Raw genomic sequence first — 11,373 nt, 5'->3', positions numbered from 1 at the left:
GTTCAATAAACTGCTTAAATGAATGATGAATGGAGTTGCATTTCTGATCGAAATCATGTAATCATTACCACTATGTATGGTATACAGCCTCCCCATAAATGTGAGGATAAATTCCATTTGAAGCCTAAAGTCTCTCATTCAGTAAGTGATTGAACAAAATTCTCTCTCAGCCATCAAGGAGAGGCTACCCATCCCCATCATGCTCCAGAGTCCCTGGGGCCAGCCTTGGCAACCTCCTTGGGGCTTTCCCTCCCGGTCATTCTCATTTGCACTTCAAAACCTCCCACTGTCACCCTTGAAGCTCAAACCATCTGATTCTAGCACCTGCTAAGTTTGCAGTATCTATATTTATTCATATTATCCTAAAAGAAGACATTAGTTTTCTGGTGCACAGTTATTACTACTTACAGCAATAACCACATCACTTCTCTGTCTCAATTCTTCCCTTCTAGGGCTACACAATGAGACCCAGGTGTCAAGATCTGTTTTATAGGCAAGAAACCCAAACAAATTAATCTGAGAGCTTATCTAGGATGAGGCCATCTGTGCCCCCTCTTCTCCTGAGAAAAACAAAACTTTTCTCCTTAAATTCTCCTTGGAAAGAGAAGGGGAGGATCCTAAGTTCTGCTCTTTTGGAATATAAATAAATGCCTCCATCTGCAAGTTCACAATCCCTGGAAGGTCTCTGTGGTCCTGAATTTCATTCCTCTTCTGAAATGAAACATTTACCTCAGAGGAGATAAATCTCTCTGGACGGTCTCTTACTATCTACTCATTCTTAAAACCCTAAGACTTGTCCTTTCACCCAGATCCCAGGTTTCTTTGTTCAGAAAGCCCTAACCATATAGAAACATAAAAATATTTTCTCTACAGCCCCACACCACCCTCTGGTTCTCCTTAACCTACCATCTCTCAATTTCCTGTTCGTTCTTCCACTTTCATAAGCACCCATAGATCTTGGCCCTTGAATCTCTTCTGAATTCTTCCATCAGCCTAGAGACCTCCCACACCCCTGTGGACAAATGTGGGGAAGTGGAGAAGCCCAATATTCACACAAAATTGAGGTAACTAGAGGTGTATCAGTCAAGATCAAGTCGGGGAAGCAGCAGTATCTGATGTGCTCCAAGTATGGAGGATTGAATATGAGGAACCAGAGTACCTGGAAAAGCCAGAGGAGTGAAACAGAAAATTCAGGGATTAAAATCCTGAGCCTATAGCACAGACTTAAAGATCTTACAAGAAGCTCTAAGAGATTTCTCCAAATTTCACATCTCCATCTCCCCTCAGCACCTCCTAAGAGAATAATGGCCTTTCTTCTTCCATTTTCCAGTCTCTCCTCATTGGCAGACCCCAATCCATCTTCAGGGTTTGAAGAGGGAAGAGGATTGTGGGAACCCCAGAAAAAGAAATCAGGTAAGGACCTTTGGATCTGATTCTAAGTTGATGACAATCCAGCACGAAGAGCCATGATTTTCTCTATTTATTCTATTTAAAAGTATTCATGATGGGGAACACCTCCAACAACAACTTTTGCTGTTCTCCATCTCCAGAGAGGACCTCATGGAGCCATTTCCTAGAGGGAATTGCTTGCATTATATATTTGGTCTTTCCAACCAGGAAGTCCTCAGCTTTGTTTTCAGCAAAGAGGAACATGAATAGATGACGATACCCCCTAAACAATTCTTTAAGTACTAAATTTAGATGTTGAGTATAGATTCACAAACAGAATGTAACAACTGCTTGAATACATGCAGAGGAAGTTCCACTGCTACATTTTCAAGGAACTATTCTGGATCATTTTCATTAGGGAAGAATTTCCTCTAAAATCATGAAATTCAAACTATGAATATCAAATATCCTTTGATGTTTCAGGTTTTCATGATTGAAAAATTCTGTGCTTTTTCTGCCACATTAAATAAAAATGGAAAAGTAAAATGGTTGAATGAGCGGTGGCATGAAATTTCTTTTAACTCAGCATGAACCCACAGAAACCAAGAAACATAAAAAGTTCACCAGTTTCAAAAGGAATTGAACTCATCAATGAAAAACTGAAAAAAAAAAAAAAAAACTATCCAACTTGAAATTAACCTCCTAAATCTTGCAAGATAGAAACACACTTATATGGTACACTCTAAAAACTTAATATTCACTACATGGGATGTTTTTAAAATCAAAGTATACCACAGAAATATCTTGTTTCATTGTGCTTTGCAGATACTGTATTTTTTTACAAACTGAAAGTTTGTGGCAACCCTGCATTGAGAAAGTCTGTGGGTGTCATTTTACCAAGAGCATTTGCTTACTTCACGTCTCTGTATCACATTTTGGTAATTCTTGCAATATTTCAAACTTTTTCATTATTATTATATTTGTTATGGTGATCTGTGCTCAGTAACTATGCCTTACTGACAGCTCAGATGGCAGCATTTCTTAGCAATAAAATATTTTTGAATTAAGGTGTGCACATTTTTTTAGACATGATACTGTTGCATACTTACTATAGTGTAAACATAACTTTACTACATACTGGGAAACCAAAAAATTCATTTGACTCAGTGTATTGCAGTATTTGCTTTATTGTGGTGGTCTGCAACTGCAATATCTCCAAGGTATTCCTGCATAGCAGTTACTGAACAATCACTAAGTAAAATACTAAGAATTAAGAATGTGTCCTGAAGAAGGGGATGCAAAGCACTTCTTTGTACAGATGTTCCATGGAATACAAAATAAACCAATAATCAACCATAAGATGACCTGAATATAATTGGAAACTGAAAACTGACGCTAACGAGATCATCTGCCCTACAAAGAGCCTTCTGCATAAATATGGTTTCTCACAATACATATAGTTAGCCATAAAAAGAAACTGCAGACGAAATAAACCTTAAATGAGCCTTATCTTCTCACTGCCCCCACACAGGCAATGGCTACTCCTGCATCAGAACAGTCACTGGAGCCTTTACCTTCACTGCTCTGTCCTTTTCTATTCCTCCTCAGAGCACTCCTCTCTGAATGAGAATGCTTATTAACAAAAGTACGCAGAAGATATATCACATACCAGGCCCTATGCTGGGTTTGTGGGGGATACAAGTCAAATAAAATAGTCTCATTTAACAGAGCAGAAGAAAATACAGAGTCCAAATTATGGCCCATCCAGAATCCTGCCCTTCTGGGATGGAACAGTAACCTCCCACCAACACTTGAATAATGCTCCCTACTCTACGATGTGGTTCAAGTAGGCTCTGTAATGTTCCATTTGATCTCAGACCCCTTTGGTAGAGTATTGGTCCACAGTGGGCATGTGACCCAGCCCAAACCAACCAAAAATGCTGCCTCAGACTTCTCCGAGTGAAAGTAAGAAAGTCAATTCCTTTCTAGAATAGAATAATAGAAGTTGTAAAGTGTAATATTCTTGAACTATCAGTGGATAGATTTTCCACAACATGAAAGAAAGTTTGTGAGAGATAATAAAAGTAACAGCAGTGAAACAGAAAAATTGTACCAAGAGACTAAGAAGGAAGCATGCTCTTATGACTCCTCAATATTTTTTAGATGGCTCATGTATGTGTGTGTGTGTGTGTGTCTGTGTGTGTCTGTGTAAGAATAAACCAGTTAAAATACTCTAGAAGTAGGATATTAAAGTCCTTATAAACTAAGCTAAGGACTTGCTTTATCCTGATGAAAAGTGAAGGGGCTCACTAAAAGACTTTAATCAAAGAATCCCAAATCTTTTAATTGAACAAAACCCAAACTCTCCAAGATTTAGCTCTAGAGGTAAATCTCATAAGGCTAACCAAGTGGTTTTTCATGCCCCTTTTTCCTTTTTCCCTTTACAGCCTAGCTCGGAAGTACATACAAACTCTTTTCCTTATACTCGAAGAAAAGAAGTTTAGATGAGAGCGTGTGAAGAGAATTTATTTTATTCTAAGGTAGAATTAAAGGGAATTCAAAGCAAACAATAAAAAGAGTAGAATCATGGCCAGTCAGGTTTGTCACTTATAGGTTTCAGATGCTTCCGTAGGAAGCTTACCCCTGAGTTTCATAGGTACCGTTCAACCACACACATCATCTGAGATAGCTGCACTGGAGACCCAAGAATTGTCACAACTACCTCCAGCTTCAGTTTGGGCTTTTTTAAAAGAATTGTAACCCATCATTTCAACACCTCCATGAACAAAAGCAAGTAAACCAGATTTCCATAATGCTGCCCATTAAGACAGTCCATCTTTGTTGGTTTGTTTCTAATTTGGGATAAACATTTCTTCCTTGTGTGACACTAGTCTTCAGTATAAGGTGGAGTATTTTAACCCACGTGGCTGAAGAGCTTAAGGAATATTCTATGTATTTAACAAAAACTACTCATATATAATAACAGGACCCTAGTTCTTGGAAATGATAATATTGGAAATGGCAGGGAAAGCATTAGGTATGAAATCATAAGACCTAATCTTATGATGAGGAGTATAAAGAAGAAGACACATGTAAGGCATATTTAAGGGATATAACTAACAGAACTTGGTGATGAGTAAGAAGAAAATGAGAAAAAAAAATCAAGAATTATTCCCAAGTTTTGGTTTAAAAAACTAGATAATTGACTCATTAGTTGAGAGAAGAGAAAGAACAAGCCTTTTCAAGGAAAAAAATGAGTTCAATTTTAGACATGTTTTTTTCAAGTCACTGGCAAAACATGTTCAATAAACAGTTGGAATATAAATGAGGAATGAGACCTGCATGGGAACTATAGCAATAAAGCCAATCCAATAAAAATCACCAGGAATGCAAATGTAATCCAGTAAGTTAGGTTTACGCAGTGTGCTGCAACAAGGGAGAATGTACACCATGAGAAACATTGGGGTCTCTAAGAGAGAATGGAACGGGCTTTTGTGGGGTTAGGACTTACTCTTAATGAGTTTTGAGGCAGGAGTAGGAAAAATGGGGATCTGCCCTGGAATGGGAAGCTGTGATGAAGCAAGGACAGTAGTAGTAGTAATCTTTGTTCAGAAGGCAGAAGGACCAAGAATGGGTCTCGGGTGTCATTGGTAAGAAAGCAGTAATCACTCAAAAGGACTGTTAGAGCATTTTACTGCTGCAATGTGACCTTGGGAACAATAATGTTTCCTGCTGACTTCGCAGTTAGCTCTATATATATGTCTATCACCACAGTCTGATTATTAGCAGGACTTATATTTACTCATTCAGCCCTAGGCATATATTTACACTTCTATTTCTGGGCTGATGTTTACCATTTCTATATACTTTATTATCATCAGCTTATAGTTGATAAACTATGGAAATAGAGTAGTTGTCCAATAATCATGCTAAGGGTGAGATTCTTTGGTGCCTTTACTCTCACTTAGACATAATCCCAGTCTTTGATATAACAACTGATGTTTTCTCAAGCACATGTAAAGTGCTGTGCAAATCCAACTTCCACCTACCTACACACTCAGCCACCATCCTCCTTCTTCCACGTCAAGAAGCCATTCCCATTATAGAAATTCTGGGGAGGATTAAAAAAAATAGAACCTGAGAATGATCTAGAGATGAGTGAAGGAGTAAAAGACAAAAGTATATGATGTTGTGAATACAAAAGGAGAATGATTTAAAGAGGAAGTAGCCAGGGGCAGGGGCACCTGAGTATGCTCAGCGGTTGAGTGTTTGCCTTTGGCTCAGGTCGTGATCCCAGGGTCCTTGGATGGAGTCCCTGCAGGGCACCTGCTTCTCCCTCTACCTATGTCTCTGTCTCTTTCTGTGTGTCTCTCATGAATAAATAAACAAAATATTTTTTAAAAACAAATACAAAAAAGAGGGAGTAACCACCAGAATCTGGTACCGATGAAATAAAACCAAGACCATATCTGCTAAACGGGTCCCTTAGGAGATCATTGGAATGGTGGAGACCAAAGCTGGATTTCCATGCAACTGAGAAGAGATTGCAAATGTGGACCACACTCTCAAGTATGATGCTGTGGTGAGGACAGAGAGCAGTAGCTAGTAGTAGACATAAGGTCAGAGAAAGGGTTTTTTTGTTCATATCTTTAGTCAATGGAGTATTGAACATTCTTACACATTAAGTGGAATAATAACTCTAGATGAACAGGTCAGGCCGTCTGAATGAGGAACTAGGGTTTGAAATAATCACTCATGGAAATGAGATTATCAATGACATATTAATAATAGTTATAGTACAGTCAATTTTCTTTCTTTTTTGTCACAATCTTTTTTAGATATCAAGATCTCTCTCAAAATGTTTGTCAACTTATTTTCCCTGTGGAAAACATGCTTGTCAAGAATATTTTAAATTATTTTATATTTTTATTATGTATATACAAATGAAGGAAATTTTTTGAAAAATAGAAACCCCAGTTAACAGTGGTTAGTCTGGAGGGTAGAATTAGAGGATATTCCCACTTTTCATTTTGTACATTTTAGTTTTGTTTGAGTTTCTTCTTATAACAAGTATTTGTTGTTTTTTTGTGATCTGAAAAAAAAAGAGAGAGTTCAAATCTGAAAGAAAAAAATTAACATTTTTCAGTTGATCCTCTATTCAAGATTAAATGCCTTCATGATTTTATGGTTCAGAGTTGAAGGTTTCTCCTTCCTATGCTTAAGATGGCCAAAAAAGTAGAGAATCTCTTTTAATTAAAAATTATATTCATCTGCGACAGAGACCCAACAACTGTTCTCATATTAAAAAAAAAATAGTAGGGATCCCTGGGTGGCGCAGCGGTTTGATGCCTGCCTTTGGCCGAGGGCCGATCCTGGAGACCCGGGATCGAATCCCACATCGGGTTCCCGGTGCATGGAGCCTGCTTCTCCCTCTGCCTATGTCTCTGCCTCTCTCTCTCTCTCTCTCTCTCAATCTGTGACTATCATAAATAAATAAAAATTTAAAAAAAAATAGTAAAGTAAAAAGGAAAGCATTTCCCAGCTGATACGGTGGCTCCATGATGTCATCAGTGTCCTGGCCTCCTATCTTTTTTCCACAATCCCTAGCACATGTCTTCTAACCTTGAGGTCCCATCACATTTACAGAATGGTCACAACAGCTCCACAAGCCACAATTCTATTTCAGATAGGAAGGGAAAATGCAAAAGAAGTTTGCAAGCTGAGTTAACCCCTTTTGAAGGTACTTTCATGAAGTCCCCATTCAGCAACTTCCACTTCTATCCATTGGCCAGAATTAGTCACACACCCACTCCTAACTGCAAAGAAGGCTGGATACTGCAGTTTTTAGCTGGTGCATTGCCACCCTGATCAAAGAGAAGGTTCTGCTCACTGAAAGAAATTGAGGAATACACAAAGAAGTAGAGAAACATTCCATGCTCATGGATTGGAAGAACAAATATTATTAAAACGTCTATACCATCCAAAGAAATCAACACATTCAATGCAATCCCTATCAAAATAACACCAGCATTTTCAACAGAGCTGGAACAAATAATTCTGAAATTTGTATGGAACCAGAAAAGAACACGAATAGCCAAAGTAATGTTGAAAAAAAAAAAAAAAAAAAACCAAAGCTGGAGGCATCACAATTCTGGACCTCAAACTGTGTCACAAAAGCTGTAATCACCAAGACAGTGTGGTACTGGTACAGAAACAGATACATAGGTCAGTGGAACAGAATAGAGAACCCAGAAATGGACCCACAACTCTATGTTCAACTAATCTTCAATAAAGCAAGAAAGAATATCCAATGAAAAAAAGGTAGTCTCTTCAAAAAATGGTGCTGGGAAAATTGAAGAGCCACATGCAGAAGAATGAAAGTGGACCACAAAAATAAATTTGAAATGGATGAAAGACCAAAATGTGAGTCAGGAATCCATCAAAATCCTAGAGGAGAACATACGCAGCAACCTCTTTGACCCCAGCCACAGCAACTTTTTGCTAGACACATCTCCATACACAAAGGAAACAAAAGCAAAAATGAACTATTGGGACTTCATCAGCATAAAATCTTTTGCACAGCAAAGGAGACAATCAATGAAACAAAAATGCAACCTACAGAATGAGAGAAGATATTTGCAAATGATATTTCAGATAAAGGGCTAGTATCTAAATCTATAATGAACTTATCAAACTCAACAGCCAAAAAAAACCAAAAAATCCAGTCAAGAAGTGGGCAGAAGACATGAACAGATATTTCTCCAAAAAAGACATTCAAATAGCCAACATGCAGATGAAAAAATGTTCAACATCACTCATCATCAGGGAAATACAAATCAAAAATGCAATAAGTTATCACCTCACACCAGTCACAATGTGCACAATGTCCACAATTGCCAAAATATAGAAAGAGCCCAGATGTCCACTGACAGATGAATGGATAAAGATACACACACACACACACACACACACACACACACACACACTGGAGTATTATTCAGCCATAGAAAAGAATGAAATCTTGCCATTTGCAATGATGTGGATAGAACTAGAGGGTATTATGCTAAGCAAATAAGTCAATCAGAGAAAGACAGATATGATATGATTTCACTCATATGTGAAATTTAAGAAACAAAACATGAACATAGAGGTAGGAAAGAAGAAATAAAATAAGATAAATACAGAGAGAGAGGCAAACCACAAGAGACTCTTAACTATAGGGAACAAACTGAAGGTTGCTGGTTGGGGGGAGGATGGGCTAGATGGGTGATGGGCATTAAGGAGGGCACTTGATGTGATGAGCAGTGTGTGTTGTATGCAACTGATGAATCACCAAACTCTACCCCTGAAATTAATAATATCCTAAATGGTAACTAACTTGAATTTAAATTTTAAAAAAGAAAAAAGAGAGAGAAAGTTCTGTTTACTAAGGATAAAAAGAGACTAGTAATGAGTAGATCAGTCCCATAGTTATCTGAACCTTAAATGAAAGCTCTTTTGAACAAGTGTTCTATAAAATATTTAGCTTATCTGGCATTTCTCAGATTTCCCACCCATGCTGTGGGTTGTACAGCCTTAGTGCCCCCATGATACACCCAGGCTGGAAACATACCAGAAGGTCCCAGTACCATAGGACCTGCTCCAGCAGTTTCTGTCATGTCTCCTGGCATCCTCCCACTCGCAAGAAGGAGTGCTGCCCTCTGGCTCTCGTGTACCTTGGCTCAACTTCCTAGCTCCTCCCTAGGGCTGCACAGTAAAAACTCCTGCTCCTGTTTTGCCCCATTTCCTTCCTTTTTCTTTTCCCAACTCCCAGGTACATCTTTTAAAAATTATCTCCATTGAGAATGACTGGAAATTCATATGAATGCAGACTGCATCTTAGATAAAATGTGAACTGAAAGTCTTATGGTTTCAGGACAAGTTTATGGAAATAAATCCACACTTACAAATGTTTCATAAGGGAAATATTACTGTAAATGCAAGACAGGGAATGAAACAAATGGAAACAAAATACAGAAAGAAATAGAGAAAGAAAGAGAATCTATCCTTTCCCTTAAGCATTCCTGAAAAATCCTTGTCTGCCACATATAATTTGGATAAACTTGAAGTGGGAGGGAATAGAAGCAAGATGCTCTCAGGGATATTTTTTTCCTGTTAGAATGTTGGTTTCCTAGGAAAAGCAATCATGCCACTTGTGTATTCTATCAAGAATCTTGAATTCTAGTATAAATTTGTTAAGTCTCAAGTCATGATCCTTCATGACATAGATGATATATGTTGAAACACTGACATAGGAGCCACACAGCATACTCGGTAGCATAAATAAAGCCAACCCTTCCCACTGGGCAATCTATAGAAAGGAGAGAGGAATTTCTAGGAGGAAAAAAAAGGCACTGAATACAGAGCCAAAAACAGACCCACATAAATATAGTCAACTGATCTTTGACCAAAGAGCAAAGATAATACGACAGAGCAAAGAGAGTCTTTCCAACAAATGGTGCTGGAACAACAGGATGTGCAAAAAAATGAATTTAGACAAAGGCCTTACATCCTTCACAAAAATTAACTCAAAACGTATCACAGACAAATGTAAAACACAAAAATATAAAACTCTTAGAAGATAACACGGGAGGGACGCCTGGGTGGCTCAGCGGTTTAGCGCCTGCCTTCAGCCCAGGGCATGATCCTGGAGTCCCAGGATGGAGTCCCACATCGGGCTCTCTGCGTGGAGCCTGCTTCTCCCTCCACCTGTGTCTCTGCCTCTCTCTATCTCTCTGTCTCTCATGAATAAATAAATAAAATCTTAAAAAAAAAAAAGAAGATAACACAGGAGAAAATCTAGATGGCTTATAATATGGCAACAACATTTTAGATACAACACCAAAGCCACAGACTGGAAGGATATATTTGCAATAGACACATCTGATAAAGGACTGTTACTCAAAATATACAAAGAACTCTTAAAACTCAACAATAAGAAACAAAACCCAATTCAAAAATGGGCCAAAGACTTTAACAGGAACCTCATCAAAGAAGATATACAGATGGCAAATAAGCATAAGTAAAATGCTCCACATCATATGCCATCAGGGAAATGCAAATTTTTTTTTTAAGATTTTATCTATTTATTCACGAGAGACACAGAAAGAGGCAGAGACACAGGCAGAGGGAGAAGCAGGCTCCACGCAGGAAGCCCAATGTCAGACTCAATCCTGGGACTCCAGGATCATGCCCTGGACCGAAGGCAGAAGCTCAACCACTGAGCCACCCAGGCGTCCCAGGGAAATGCAAATTAAAACAACCATAAGATACCACTACACACATATCAGAATGGCCATAATCCACAACACTGAAAATACCAAATGCCGGTGAGGATATGGAGCAACAGGAATTCTCATTCACTGGTGGTGGGAATGTAAACGGTATGGCTATTTTATAAGACAGTATGGCGGTTTCTTACAAAACTAAACATACAATACAACAACTTACATACAATACAATAATCACATTCCTTGGTATTTAGACAAAGGCGTTGAAAACTTCTATCTATGCAAAAAACCTACACAGAAATATTTATATTTTTACAGGAGCTTTGTTCATAATTGCTAACACTTGGAAGCAGCCAAGATGACTTCAGTAGGGTAATGTAGTAGATTCAGAGAGCTGAATGCTATTCAGCGGTAGAAAGAAACAAGTTATTAAACCATGACAAGAAGTGGAAGAACCTTAATTATATATTACAAAGTAAAAGAATCCAATCCAAAAGAGTTACGTCCATATGATCCCAACTATATGGCATTCTGAAAAAGGGAAAATTATGGAGCAGTAAAAAAATCAGTGGTAGCTGAGGGTCAAGGTAGGGTTTGTGAAAAGTTGGAGCACAGGAATTTTAGAGCAGTGAAAATACTCTGAGTGATACCATAACAATAGATTCATGTTATCATACGTTGGTCCAAAGCCATAGAATGTATAGCCATGAGTGAG

The sequence above is a fragment of the Canis aureus genome, chromosome 4, assembly GCF_053574225.1.
Source record: "Canis aureus isolate CA01 chromosome 4, VMU_Caureus_v.1.0, whole genome shotgun sequence".
In the NCBI taxonomy this organism is placed as follows: Eukaryota; Metazoa; Chordata; class Mammalia; order Carnivora; family Canidae; genus Canis; species Canis aureus.
The sequence above is the reverse complement of the archived record's forward strand: the minus strand, read 5'-3'. Positions refer to the sequence as shown.